Source organism: Aegilops tauschii, chromosome 3 (assembly GCF_002575655.3).
Source record: "Aegilops tauschii subsp. strangulata cultivar AL8/78 chromosome 3, Aet v6.0, whole genome shotgun sequence".
Classification (NCBI taxonomy): domain Eukaryota; kingdom Viridiplantae; phylum Streptophyta; class Magnoliopsida; order Poales; family Poaceae; genus Aegilops; species Aegilops tauschii.
This window is the reverse complement of record NC_053037.3, coordinates 65,422,891-65,436,180: the sequence shown is the minus strand read 5'-3', so window position 1 is coordinate 65,436,180 and position 13,290 is coordinate 65,422,891.

Here is a 13,290-nt window from a genome sequence, read left to right as displayed (position 1 = left end):
CTTCACCTCATCCTGCGAGCCACCGCACCAGTGGGTGGTGGAGATAGCGTACTAAGCAAGCTTCTCCTCGTTCTGCGAGTTGACGGGACACATCAAAAGAACTCCAGTGTATAGACCCTTGCCTCAAAGGTAGGCCCCACATGGTTTGCCTCTTTTTCAACATAATGCGTCAAGTCGCAATTTGTTTGTTCACCCGTGGTAGATGATCCTCCCTCCATCTAGAGGACAACTAGTACACATGTCAAATTACGACGTGGGCTTCCTTTTTGTACAGAAATGAGCTCCACCGTGTACCCGCGCGGGTGTGGTTGGGAAAGACACGAGAGTACGTGCGCCGTGCGTGCACCTCTTCTCTTCGTGCACGTCCCCCACCTACGTGGGTGTGTGTGAGAGATACAAACCTAGACAAATGGCTTGTGCTTTCGTGAGTGTTTTTTGTTTGGGGGGGGTTGATTTCGTGAATGTATTTGTGGGAATATGTGTCGATGACATATCAAACAAAATTTGGCATGCAATGTGTGTGAAATGGAGGCCTATCCATATCATATATAGAGGGTCGGGCAATCCACGAGAAGAGAGGGAGGGGTCATAGATATCGATAGAGTCGAAGAGAGGATCAAGTGGGTGGGTGCGAGATCGATGACAAGAGCCATCGAAATTGTGTCTGTGTGTGTGTGTGTGTGCAAGTCAAAGATATAGGATGACTGACCTACCGGAACGTCAGAGGGCACATGTCAAGTTTGTGTGTGGTAGGGAGACATGACTAGAGCGCTCAATGTATCGGTGTGTGTATGTGTTGGACGGGGGTGGGGCGAGGGGTAGGCAGAAGCCTAACTATAGAGGTAGAACAACTCGTATATGTGTTGAGAAGGAGAGACCCAGCTATGTCTTGAGGGAGATCGGTCAACATCCATACATAACTGAAGGACGGGAAATAGGATGGGACAGAGGGAGAGAGAGAGAGGAGAGAGAGAGAGGGAGGGAGTTGCTTCTCGAAGATGGTGGGAGAGGCCTACTAGACAAACTGAGGGTGGAACTGCAATATTATCAATAAGAGTGGGGATGTGTTTCTGTGTGTGCCTGTGCGTGATAGATCTGTCGGGACGCATCCATGGATGAGGAAGGGGAACCATGGGTTTGGTAAGCAAACCTAACTAGATCAGTAGATCAATTGTTGTTTGTCGGAGGAAGGGAGAGACATAACTAATGAGGTAGATTGATCGACGCGTGGGGAAAAAATGAGTTATAAGGACCTAGCTAGCTATATGTATAACGGCACATCGGTCGGTGTACGTCCATTTGTTAGAGGCAAATAAGGCCCGGCGAGACGGATAGACAGAGAGAATGGAGCTAGGAGGTGGTGCGAGAGGCCCAGCTACTAGCTAGATAGGGGGAGGAGTGTGCGGTTGTGAGATCGATGAAAAGAGGGGTGAGAGTTTACACGTGTGTGGGACTGATGACCCACAAGTATAGGGGATCTATCATAGTCCTTTCGATAAGTAAGAGTGTCGAACCCAACGAGGAGCAGAAGGAAATGATAAGCGGTTTTCAGCAAGGTATTCTCTGCAAGCACTGAAATAATAGGTAACAGATAGTTTTGTGATAGGATAATTTGTAACGAGCAACAAGTAACAAAAGTAAATAAAGTGCAGCAAGGTGGCCCATTCCTTTTTGTAGCAAAGGACAAGCCTGGACAAACTCTTATATAGAGAAAAGCCCTCCCGAGGACACATGGGGATTATCGTCAAGCTAGTTTTCATCATGTTCATATGATTCGCGTTCGGTACTTTGATAATTTGATACGTGCGTGGACCGGTGCTTGGGTGTTGTCCTTACTTGGACAAGCATCCCACTTATGATTAATCTCTATTGCAAGCATCCGCAACTACAACAAAAGTATTAAGGTAAACCTAACCATAGCATGAAACATATGGATCCAAATCAGCCCCTTACGAAGCAACGCATAAACTAGGGTTTAAGCTTCTGTCACTCTAACAACCCATCATCTACTTATTACTTCCCAATGCCTTCCTCTAGGCCCAAATAATGGTGAAGTGTCATGTAGTCGACGTTCACATAACACCACTAGAGGATAGACAACATACATCTCATCAAAATATCGAACGAATACCAAATTCACATGACTACTAATAGCAAGACTTCTCCCATGTCCTCATGAACAAACGTAACTACTCACAAAGCATATTCATGTTCATAATCAGAGGAGTATTAATATGCATATAGGATCTGAACATATGATCTTCCACCAAATAAACCAACTAGCATCAACTACAAGGAGTAATCAACACTACTAGCAACCTACAGGTACCAATCCCAGACAACACTAGTAAAAAAAGACACATCCGTGACATTTTGGGCCAAACAAATTTTTTTTTGTCATACATATGACACTTCTATGACGATAATTGTGAGAAAACCCGGTATCATCATAGATGTGGTGGGCTCCTACTTCTATGACAAATAATCATGACAAAAAATGGGCTTTTCGTCCTGGGCGGGCCGGAGACGCAGCTGCATGACATTCTTTGGGCCATCCATGACGGAAAAAACCTTGGTAGAAACGAGGGCGAGGAAAATTTCGGGGAGTTCCCAGTTACGGTGGGAGGTCGGGGGCCGAGCGATGCGTGTTTCTCTCGTACACATAGGCGCGTGTGTGCGAGGCGTTGGCTCTAACTGAACCCGGGCGAGGCGTTGGGTTCTAACTGAACCCGAGCGATTGCACTACTAGCTATGCGTTACTGAACCCGAGCGATCGAACGATGGCTGTTAACTGAACCCGATCGTGCGATTCCTTCGCTACTGCTGCTAACTGAAGCCGATCGATTGGATGAACAGTGAGCGGTGGCGTTGCCTCTGGATGAACAGGACCCCGTGGTGTGGAGGGCTGGATGAACAGTAGACGGTGGAGGGGTGCCCGTGGAGGGGTGGTTGAACAGGACCCCGTGGTGTGGAGGGCTGGATGAACAGTAGACGGTGGAGGGGTGCCCGTGGAGCGGTGGTTGAACAGTAGCCGGTGGAGTAGTGCGCGGTGGAGGCTGGATGAACAGGAGCCCGTGGAGGCCGGAGGAGGTCGACGGTAGCCCGTGGAGGCTGGAGGAGGTCGACGGTGGAGATGAACAGTATCCCGTGGAGTCCCGTTTTGCAGTACGCCACACCCCTCCCGATGAACAGGACCCCCGTTTCGACCGTTTTGCGGTACGCCACACCCCTCCCGATCAACAGGACCCCCGTTTCGACCATAGGAGGTCTGTTTCGTCCGTTTTGCGGTATGCCACACCCCTCCCGATCAACAGGAGCCCCGTTTCGACCGTAGGAGGTCCGTTTCCTCCGTTTTGCGATACGCCACACCCCTCTCGATCAACTGGACCCCCGTTTCAACCGTAGGAGGTCCGTTTCCTCTGTTTTGCGGTATGCCACACCCCTCCCCATGACACGATGCATTCCGTTGCCTCCCCATGAACACGACGCATTTCGTTGCCTCCCCATGAACACGACGACGACGTTGTTTCTCCGTTCCGACCCAGCCATGTACACGAGCCCTCCTCGTATGTATGCGTGAGTAGGCGTTCGAGACCATGCCCGTATGTACGTACGTGGCCGTATTTTCTTTCTTGCACCCTGGTCGTTGTACGTACGTGTACATGCTATGTGCGCGCCTCTACTACGACACGTACACGCCTCTACTACGACACGTGCGCGCCTCTACATCGACCAGTATATATGTACGTACACGTTCGCGACCAGAATGACAACGCTACGTTCGCTTCGACCAGGTGGGTCCCGACTGTCAGGCACTTCCTTGCCAGCGAAGATGTAGCTGGTGGGTCCCAGCAGTCAGGGGGGCGAATCGTTTTGGTTTTTTTTGCCCGGACGCACTTCCTTGCATGCGAAGATGTACCTGGTGGGTCCCTGCTGTCAGGTGGAGGAATCATTATTTTCCGCGTAATAAGGAGGCACTTCCTTGCTGCCGCCATGGACCCAGCTGTCAGCCTCTCCACGTACAGTCCACGTTCGATGGAAGTCGTTCCTTGACCACGTTGACCACGCCGCGCCGAGAGCACCAGGGCGGTGGACGACGGCGAGGCCTAGGAAGGGGACGACGCGGAGCCGGTGAAGATGCGGCAGTGGATGCCCATGCGGAGAGGACTATGAGGGTTCACTCGTTCGGCTGCGGTGTGAGGCTGCCGTCGCCGCAGGGCCTAGCCAGCGGTGGGAATAGTAGGGGGCGGTGAGGCCTCCGCGGCAGCACAGCCGACCACGAGAGGCAGGAGCAGGCGGCACGACCGGCGCTGCTTTGGGCGGCTGGAGCAAGAAGACCAGAGGTTGAAGAAGTACTACGGCCGTTGGATGGACATCGTACGGTCACTGGAGCTAGAATCGTTCATATTGACTAAGTTGACAAAGCCCTCCGTCCCCGTCAACTTAGTAGGCCCACAAGTCAGCCTCCCACCAAGGTGGGTTCCAGCTAACAGGGGGAGTATTCATTTTTTGTGCGTAATAAGGAGGCACTTCCGGTGGGTCCGAGCAGACAGCGGGGGGAACGTTTTTTCATGAAATACGGTGGCCCGTCCGGTGGGTCCCAGCAGTCAGGGGGGAAACGTTTTTTTCGTGAAATAAGGTGGGCGTCCGGTGGGTCCCCGCTGTCAGGTGGAGGAATAATTATTTTGCGCGTAATAATAAGGCACTTCCTTGCGGCCACCGTGGACCCAGCTGTCAGCCTCTCCACGTACAATACTCTTCCGATGGAATTCAGTCGTTGACCACGTTGACCACGCCACGCCGAGAGCACCAGGGCGGTGGACGACGACGACGCCTAGGAAGGGGACGACGCGGAGGCGGGGAAGACGCAGCAGTGGAAGCCCGCGCAGAGAGGAGTACGAGGGTTCACTGGTTCGGCTGCGGTGTGAGGCTGTCGTTGCCGCAGAATAACAGGGGGTGTGGGTGAGTGGAGGGATGGCCTGGCCAGCGGTGGGAGTAGTATGGGGGCGGGGAGGCCTCCGCAGCAGCACAGCCGGCCACGGGAGGCAGGAGCAGGCGGCACGACCGGCGCTGCTTTGGGCGGCTGGACCAAGAAGACCAGAGGTTAAAGAAGCACTACGGCCGTTGGATGGACAGCGTACGGTCACTGAAGCTAGAATCGTTTATATTGACTAAGTTGACAAAGCCCTTGGTACGCTCCAACTTAGTAGGCCCACAGGTCAGCCTCCGAAACGGTGCGCCCCAGATGTCAGGGGGAGGAATCATTTTTTGGGTGGCCGAAGCTAAGAATATCCGAGATTGAAGAAGAAGCACGACATCCGTTGGATAGACATCCAACGGCCACTGCTGCTAGAACCGTGTGTTGACTATAATAAGTTGACAAAGCCTTGCATACGCGTCAACTTATTTTTTTTAGGGGACGCGTCACTTAGTAGGCCCACAAGTGTGTGGCAAAGAACTTATAGCCCATTTGCATTTTGTAAGAATGTACAGCCCATTTTTGAATTCTAATGGAATTTACAACAACCCATTTACAGTTTGTTGAAAGTACAGCCCATTTTTTAGCTAGGACAACGATTAATAATTCCAACCAACCGTTGAAGACAGAATTCAATAAAATTTCCCACATTTTCATGGGATCCGAAATATTTTTATCCCAAAATTTCTAGTCAGATTAAACATAAATTTGTATTACGTAAAAATCCAACGAAACATTGCGTGCGCAACAATGAAAATTTAAGATTTTCAAAATCCATAAATAAAATTTTATAAACTAATTTCGTGTTTTTTTATAGTTACTGCCCAGTTTTTAGAATTACATCCCATTTATTATTTTTTAAAGCCCATTTTCCTGTTAAGCCTAATGCATCCCTCCTAGGAAAGATTTGCAGCCCAGCGGGGCGGAGAATAACAAGTTGACCTTGCCTGGGTATTCCTCAACAAGACGTATAGCTGAGCTAGCCATTTTCATCTTGAAAAAAATAGTATCTGGGCTGGATATCTGGCCTGGGCTAGACGGGCCACAGCCAGCCTAGTTCATACCCTGCTCTCCTCTGAACAACAACGAAATCATCGCCAAGAAAAACTCTGCAGTGCTCACGCCTCAAAAACACAAATACTGCTCGAGCTGCTTGGTCCCAGCTGTCGGCCGCACCTTGTGCAATTCTCTCGTTTATATTGACTACATAGGTTGACAATGGTGTGGGACCGTGATGTCAGGAAATCAGGAGAAAGCAAAAAAAATAGTTGTACATAATAAGGAGGCACTTGCGTACGTACGGCTATGGCCCTAGTGGGTCCCTAGTGTCATCCAGTCAAAATAAAGTCATCTCCTAAATCCTCATGTTCGTTGACGATGTTAACAATGCTCGGCGCCACGGCGAGCACAACAACACGAAGGACAACGGAGAGGGCCTCGCGGGCCCTATGGATGGTCTGATACAGCGCCCGCTGCTCATTCAGGAAGCCAGGATCATCGGACACCTATGAGCACCTTCGAGAAATTGAGACGGCATGAAACGGTAAGGCTGCGCTTGGGAGCTCTGGTTTGTTTCAAACCTGTATTAACATACAAGTGTAATTTACTCGTCATCAGAAACAACGCGTAAAATACAGGCGTAATGAAACCGAGGGCCCGAGGTCTGTAAGTAAAACCGGCGGTTTACGCGTGTAATTTGAGAGACCAATGTATATTTTACGAGCATTGCTATATGGACAACATTACTAGACAATACATGCACGACGTGCGTATCATGCCATCCATGGGCAAGGCTGAAACAGCAGCTAACGGCTGGATTAGCAATCGTCCGAGTGTCGTTCAGCGTTTTTATCGTGTGTGAAGTACTTCCGATATTTTACTAGTCGAAATCGACCAACCAAGCGCCTTTGCCCGAGACCATATGCTTTAATTTACAAGCGTCAGTTTTACAAGCGGTTTTGGTTGGAAAACGACGATCCAATCACGGCCTAATATCATGAGTTGGTCGGAAGATCATATGGTTTCACGTCTAACCTACCCGACTTGTCGTATAGGCTATGAATGAAACATCAGACGATGAACTTCTTAAGCACGGAAACAACAGAAGAGGATGATCTTCTTAACAAGCAAATCACTGGCATTAGACCGACATGCAAAACAATACGAAGCATTATTCTCAAGAGGCACGATGAACAGCTCGTGATGCCGCATGCTCAACATTCCAAGCTCAACTTTGCAATCAAATACAAGGCCTGGCATTACATAGACAGGAATATCTCAGCAGAGTAACTATTTACTTCTAAATTGAACACATGAATAGGAAAAAACACTCGACGCTGCTCACAGCAAGGGCGTCCCACTCAAAAATATCAAATGCATGTCTTCTGGCTAACATCAATGAGCAAATTTTGACAAGGTTTTCCAATTCCAATATATTAAACTAACGTCTTCTTGCTAACATTAGTGATTAAACTTTGACAAGCTTTTCCCATTCAAAATATGTAATGCCTATGATCGTGGAGTCCTGTCGTAGCTTCTTGTACTTGTTTGGGCACTTTTTGCCCAGGGCACTCCACGTGTTGTTAAATTGCCAATGGTCTCTCCAGACTAGTCATGTCACCGGTGTCTAATAATACTCTGTAAAGCTTCTTGGTCATTCCTTCTGTAATGTAGCGCAAACAGTGACTGCTTCTTTCTGCAAAGTGGAACGACCAACTGGACCCAGTAATGCAGCAGTTTGCCTTGGACACATTGGCTCCTTTTGTGCAGTTCAACTAAAATCGAAGTCGGAATAAAACCGAGCTTTAATTTTGATATCCCTGTAAGCAACAATAGGTATAAGGGAAACAATTACTGAGAAATAACGGTTGATGACTTGTACTCCCAGAAGAAAAGCATCTATTGATCTACTTTATCTTAATGGGAAACAAAGCAGGAGAGTAGCAATTCTCCATCAGTGTGATTCATTCATATTGACTGAGACATTATCTTAACAATGCCTTGTTTCAACATGTATAAAGAACGACAAAGCAAAAAAGTACCATTCCTAAAACAATGCAACTGATTCATTTTAATAGAGATATTATCTTAACAATACCTTGGTTAAACATGTAGAAAGAACTAAGAAGCAGGATAGTACCATTCCTAACAAGTGTTGCAGTTTTGAACTAAGATTCAGTAGTTAATTAATTTTGAGAGTGGCATTGCTTAATTTTACCAGCGGCATTAGATTAACGAAGAGCATAAACAGTTCCAGGGGAGAGTGGGCGCAACAACAGTATGTGCTTCCATCTACTTATAAAGTGGGTGATGCAGAGTTTGTTGTAACAAAGCAACAAGCATCATGTCTGGTTTGGTCCCATTTTTGTTCACTACTTAGTGGGAAAAGACAGCAATACAATAGCTTCAATTCAACATTTATTTAAAACAGTACCAATACAAGTAGCACAACATCTCAAAGCACACTGCACAATCATGTGGATGAAGGCCTGTACTGACCTTTCATGAGACGGACAAGATAAAATACGAATCTGCCAACACGAATAGGAAATCCAATCTCGTTTTGTGCAGTTGCACTGAAATCAAGCAAAGTGTTTCGCACAGCGAAGCAAAATGTCGCAATAGCAACAAGTTGAATAGATATCCCTATTTAAACAAAGGCAAAAAAGGAATCAATTACTGGCTAATAAAGGAGGATGAAACATGCGGCCACAAAAATGGTAATCCCGCCAATCCCTAACAAGTGTTGCAGTTTTGAAATAAGATTCAGTAGTTAATTCTGAGAATGGCATCAATTACTGGCTTATAAAGGGGGTGATGCTGGATTTGTTGTAACAAAGCAACAAGCATCATGTCTGGGTTGGTCCCATTTTTGTTCACTACTTAATGGGAAAAGACAGCAATACAATAGCTTCAATTCAACATTTATTTAAAACAGTACCAAAACAAGTAGCACAACATCTCAAAGCACACTGCACATCATGTGGTTGAGACCAAGATTTGAAACAACTCGCCACGAAGACTGGAAACAAATCTCGATCTCCTTTTGTGCAGTTCCACCAAAATTAAGCAAAGTCACCGGTGTGACATTCAAGTTGAACTGCACAAAACACTCTTAAAACATAAGTGTTTCGAGTAGTGAAGCAAAATGTCGCAATAGCAACAAGTTGAATCGATAGCCCTGGTTTAACAGAGGCAAAAAAGGAAACAATTACTTGCCGATAAAGGAGGATGAAACAAACGGTGACAGAAAAAAGCATCTAACTTATCTTGGATGGAAAACAAAGTAGGACAGTAGCATTTCTAAAATGGTTGCATTGATTCATATTAACAGAGACATTCTCTTGAATCAACATTCGTTAAAAAATGTAATTTACTTTTAACAGTGGCATTGTTTCAATTTTCCGGCGGCATTATTAGATTAACAACAGCAAAATAGCTGTATGGGACATGCCAGCACCATGTGCGTCCACACGTATAAACGGGTGATGCAGAGTATGTAGCCAAGCAGCATATATGCGCTGGTCCCATATTTTTTCTCTTTGAACCTTCTTCCTATGTGAGGGCAGCAAATCTAGTCCTGCACAAACTACCCGAGCCCCCAGTTTCTTTCCCTTTTCAACAAAGAGATCGGTTCCTTACAAATGTGTGTACTGGGTTACCCCCTTTTTCCCTTTTCGACCTACAAAGCGGCTGGATAGCCAGTCTATACTACTTTCCGCCCCTCCTTTCCTCATTGAACCACGTCCTAGATTCTTGCTCCAGCCCACCGCACCCTTCTTTCCTCCTTGAACCAAGACCTAGATTCGACTACAGATCGAAAAAGATCCACATGCAGCTAGAGCAACAACGGTTTCAAAGAAACTTATACCTTAGGGTCGTCAGGATGTGGCAAGGCGTGCGGCAGGAGGCCGGATCTGCCCACACTACGTGCGGCAGCGAGGAAGAAGGGGTCGGTGGCCCTCCCGCACAGGCGCTGGGTGAAAGAGAACAGCGCAGCCAGCAGTGGATTGCCTCCCTCGCCGAAGGCAATAGAGTGAACGTTGCACCTCCTCCCCTTCCCGGTGCGACGGGATACGGACGCCTCCTTCACCAGTTGTGAGGGGGGAGAGAGACAAGAGGCCAACGCAGTCTTGTTTAGATCTGGTGAAGAGAGGGTGAGAGACTGTGAATATAGCAAACCCTAGCAAATGAACGTTGAGCCTCCAGCGTGTAGCATATATGGAGAGGGTGAGAGAGCGAGACGCGAGAAACTCTATCAAACAAGAGGCTATAATGGAGTAAAAACATCTCTCCATAGCAGTGGTTTTAAATAGAATACGCGCGTTCCCGGAAAAAAGAAACGAAAACTGGCGGACAATTTTTTAAGGGTCTGTCTAGGACACATCTAGATGTGACATAGTTATGTCACATCTAAGTTGATGTCCACTTTGTTTGTGGTCTATTTTTTTCCTAGTTTTTTTGTTTCTTGTTGCTACATTATATACTTGTGGGAGCTTAGATGTGATATCCTTAAATAACATCTAGATGTGAATTAGACAAACTGATTTTCTAACGTACCAAGAAAGAAAACTCGATCAAAAACACGCCCCCGCTTCCAGGTCGCGAGAGTCGTCGCACACACACACATAGACATAGACATGCATATCCATGTTTACGTAAAATTCCATTTCCATCTCCATCTCCAATAATATTTGTCCAACTGGCACATTATTTACGTTGTTAATTATATACACAGCAATATTAACGTACAACATCTCTTGTTTGCGCACGTCCGGACCGCTGCCACGGCCGGTCCTGACCAACCCAAACCCTCTTCATCGCTCGCGCGTGCTTCCTACCCGAAACGGTCAGTGCCGCATTCATGCCCGGCCAGAGCGGACGCGGCCTCTCACTGGCGCCGGCATTGAAGCGGCGCGCCGGCCGAGAGAGGGTCGCCTGCGCCGCTTCCGGGTGCACGCGGCTGCTCCGCGTTCAAAGGTCGCAATAGCCGGCTACAACATGCATGTAAAAAGTTCTTGGGAGTCCGTGCTACAGCTAGCTGTCCTCCCCCAACTTGTCAATCTCCTCCAGTAGTGCTAGTACTCCATGGCGCGATCCATCGACAAGCAGGCGGGAAAGTTATCGTATACTGGGTTTGCGGTGAGTGGCATGCCGAGCGACCGTGTGGGGTCGAGCCGTGGAGGAGGGTGATACACGAACACGACAGACGTGATTTAAACGTTGGTTTCTCTCCGTTTCCATTTTTTCTCCGAAAAAACGGAAACTTTCCACTCCATTTTCATTCCTATTCCAAGGTTGCCCCGTTACAACATTCCATCAAATACAAAGGAAAACTAACACGCATGCTGATGCATCTCAATGATTCATAGATCATAGCCAATATTTACTTCACAACTAAAGAAAAAAGTTGTGAGAGCGTGTACGAAAGAAAAACTACTGATGGGGTCACTACGACTTAAACCCTAAACCCTAAACATGATTTAATTTCCTGGCCAGGTAGAACCTGTCGAAGGAAAGACGGCTGGCACCCTCGGATCATACGATGCTTTTGTGCAGTTCCACTAAAATCGTCCTGAGCATCCCTGATGGCAAAGATATTGAAGAAGTGTGATTAGAATAATAGTACTGGCACTAGTTCATGAGACATAAACTCATCACAAGTAGAAGCCGGTAGAAGTAGAGAAAGATCGACATGGAGATGGAGCTACGGCAGTGGAGCAAGCCGGTTCCAAAAGGAAGATGGACTACCTGGGACGTCGGGCAGTAGCTAGAAGGGCGGTTGGGACACGGCATCGGCCCATACCGTGGTGATCCCCGATTGGGACGGACCGACTGTGGGTTTTCTCCCTCGCCGATGTCGACCGCGTCTACGCAGAACATTGTTCCCTTCCCCCAGCTGCGGGATCAGGCCCGTCGTTCTATGCTTGTGAAGAGAGCAACCTAAGCAAGCAGGCTTGTAGCTTAGGCTCCTGCTAGTGTATATATAGTGGTTTTCTTTTTCTCTCCATATCAACCATTTTATATTGCGTACGTGTCATTCAAGAGTGAAATGATGGTTGCTTCTTCCGACTAACTTACTGTGTGATTTGACTGCTCCTTAGTGGTCCCTACACGTACTCCCCCTACGTGTATGCAACAGTCACACGTACACATGGACGCAAAAACACGCGCGACGCCCTAATGCATGCATGTCCGAGCACACGACGGAACACACACGGTCACGCTCAAGTGCTCAACCTACACGTGCATGCACACACATACTCAGTCAGGGTGAGCTAGTGACCGTATAAACACCGGAAAATATATATATTGAGCACAATGAGCGTATTATGAAGTCCGCTGACCATACTTTTACAAATATATAGTGACAAACAGTGTATTTATCTCGTTTGAAATTAAGCCATATTAACTGGAGAGGAGGCAGTATGGACTAGCATTACTTTGCTGTGTCTCGTCAACTTGCCGAACGAGGAGAAGGTTTCAGGACGGGAGAAGCTTGCGCGCGGTGGCTCGCAGGACAAGGAGAAACTTTTGACTAATGCAAGCTCTCCCTCGCTCAGGCGGTGGACGTGCAATAGTTAATTCGGTGTCAGATTGCCAGAAGCATACACTATACTACTAGTGCTATTATTGTTCGACTTCCCGAATAGGCGAACAGCCAAGCGCAAAGTTTACTAGTACTACTACTATAGACTATAAAGGTACGTACTATACTAGTACTAGGAACCGGATGGAGGAGCGTCTGCACTCTTATTATAATTTTAAAATGTGATAAAGCAATCTTCAACACATTTGGTTCTCTTTGAGGGTTCTCGCATGTGATAATGGAAGTTGATTGCATGGAACACTCGCCACAATTCTCGCTTAATTCTGGCTCATATCCGGTTACAAATAGTAGCGCTCGGTAATATTTCCTCTTTTTTTGTTATTCAGCATGTAAACAGGTCAGCAAACCTTGCGGCGCATCTTCGTGCGAACCGTGCTTGCTGCACTTTGAATGTGGCCGAGAGCTGGCTTGATGAAACACCTCGCTTCCTACTTCTTTTTTGCGGGATACCTCGCTTCCTAGTGGCCAGTGTCTTGGCTGATCGTCCTAAGAATGCTTATATATGAATAAAGCTCTCTCATTTACCCACAAAAAAGATTAAGCCATATTAACCGGAAAGGAGGGAGTATGGACTAGCACTACTTTTTGGTGTGTCCCGTCAACTCGCAGAACGAGGAGAAGCTTGCAGGACAAGGTGAAGCTCGCTTACGCATTTTGACTAATGCAACCTACCCTCGGTGGACATGCATCAGTCCATTCAGTG